Below are 1999 nucleotides of genomic sequence, written 5' to 3'. Positions count from 1 at the left end.
ACCATACCCAGAATAGTGACAGGCTCTCACTTTGAAGAGATGGGACCTCACTGTGTCGCCCAGGCTGGAGTGCAGTGGCAGGACCATAGCTCTCCAGAGCCTTCCTGAGTCTGGCTAGGGACTTGCCACTTAACCCAAGAGATCTATTGAAAACATGAAGTAGGATCATCGTTTCTCACGGAATTGGCTGTCTTCTCAGATTCTCTGCAAATGGAAACAGAAAGATGCAAAATAGGGAAAGTAAAGGGACAAGAAAATGGTCTTTTCACAGAGCTGCCCCCAGCCCTGCTGGACACAATGATCAAACTAGGATCCCTGGTATTTAAGTTCCTCTCATGAAAATCCATTCAGAAAATTGAGGACACTTTGGGAAGCTGAGATGTGACGACTGTTTGAGGCCAGGAGTTCAAGAGCAGCCTGGGCAACAGAACAAGGCTCTGTCTCAAAACATACACACACACACGCACACACACACACACGCACACACACACGCGTGCATACACACACACATACACACACACACAAACACATACACACACACACACACACACACACACACACACACACACATCCCTATACCCAGAGTCAAGGCAAGCGATTTGTTGTCTAAAAACAACTCTGGGTTGGGCGCAGTGGTTCACACCTGTAATCCCAGCACTTTGGTAGGCTGAGGCGGGTGGATCATCTGACATCAGGAGTTGGAGACCACCCTGGCCAACATGGTGAAACCCCATCTCTACTAAAAATACAAAAATTAGCTGGGTGTGGTGGCACAAGCCTGTAATCCCAGCCACTCAGGAGGCTGAGGGAGGTGGAGGCTGCAGTGAGCTGAGATCACACCATGCCCAGCCCAAGACAGATACTTTAAAAGAGTAAATTGGCCAGGAACAGTGTAATCACACCTGTAATCCCAGCTCTTTGAGAGGTCAAAGCAGGCAAATTCCTTGAGGTCAGGAGTTCGAGACCAGCCTGGCCAACATGGTGAAACGCTGTCTCTACTAAAAATACAAAAATTAGCCAGGAGTGGTGGCAGGTGCCTGTAAATCCAGGTACTTGGAAGGCCAAAACATGAGAATCACTTGAACCTGGGAGATGGAGGTGCAGCGAGCCGAGATCCCTCCACTGCCCTCCAGCCTGGGTGACAAAGCCAGGCTCTGTGTCAAAAATAAAAGAAGAAAAAGAAAATAAAGAAGGGAAATTAGGTTAAGTGAGGTCATAACAGTGGAGTCCTAATCCAATAGGACTGATGTCCTTACAGGAAGAGAAAGAAACACCAGGAAGGGCATATGAGGCCGCAGTGAGAAGGTGACCTTCTATAAGCCAAGGAGAAATGCCTCAGGACAAACCAACCTGCTGGCACCTTGACCTTGGACTTCCTTCCAGTTTCTGAAAGTGTGAGAAATAAACGTCTGTTGTTTGAACCACCCAGACTATGGTATTTTGTTACGCAGCCATAGCAAACAATTACATTCCATCTCTTCTTTGCTTCCCACTATGCCCTTTCTACCAAGCACCATGCCTAGCACACAGTAGGTACCCCCAAAAGATGCACAAACATCATTGCCTCCTCTGGGAAGCTGCATCCCTCACCCTTCTCCACTCCTTCTCCCCTCAGCTTAAGTGCCTCTTCTCAGCTTCACTTCCTACACTTTCCACTTGGCTCTTGAAGAACATGTTTTCAGGTCTAATTCCTCTCTAGGAAGTGAAAGCTTTAGGCTGGGCACAGTGGCTAGTGCCTGTAATCCCAGCACTTTGGGAGGCCAAGGTGGGCAGGTCACAAGGTCAGGAGTTCGAGACCAGCCTGGCCAACACGAAGAAACCCCATCTTTACTAAAAATACAAAAATTAGCCAGACATGGTGGCAGGCACCTGTAGTCCCAGCTACTCGGGTGGCTGAGGCAGAAGAGTCACTTGAACACAGGAGGTAGAGCTTGCAGTGAGCCAACATTTTGCCATGGCACTCCAGCCTGGGCGACAGAGCAAGACTCTGTCTCAAAAA

The sequence above is a fragment of the Cebus imitator genome, unplaced genomic scaffold (genome assembly GCF_001604975.1).
Source record: "Cebus imitator isolate Cc_AM_T3 unplaced genomic scaffold, Cebus_imitator-1.0 Scaffold318, whole genome shotgun sequence".
Classification (NCBI taxonomy): Eukaryota; Metazoa; Chordata; class Mammalia; order Primates; family Cebidae; genus Cebus; species Cebus imitator.
Note: the sequence above shows the minus strand (reverse complement) of the source record.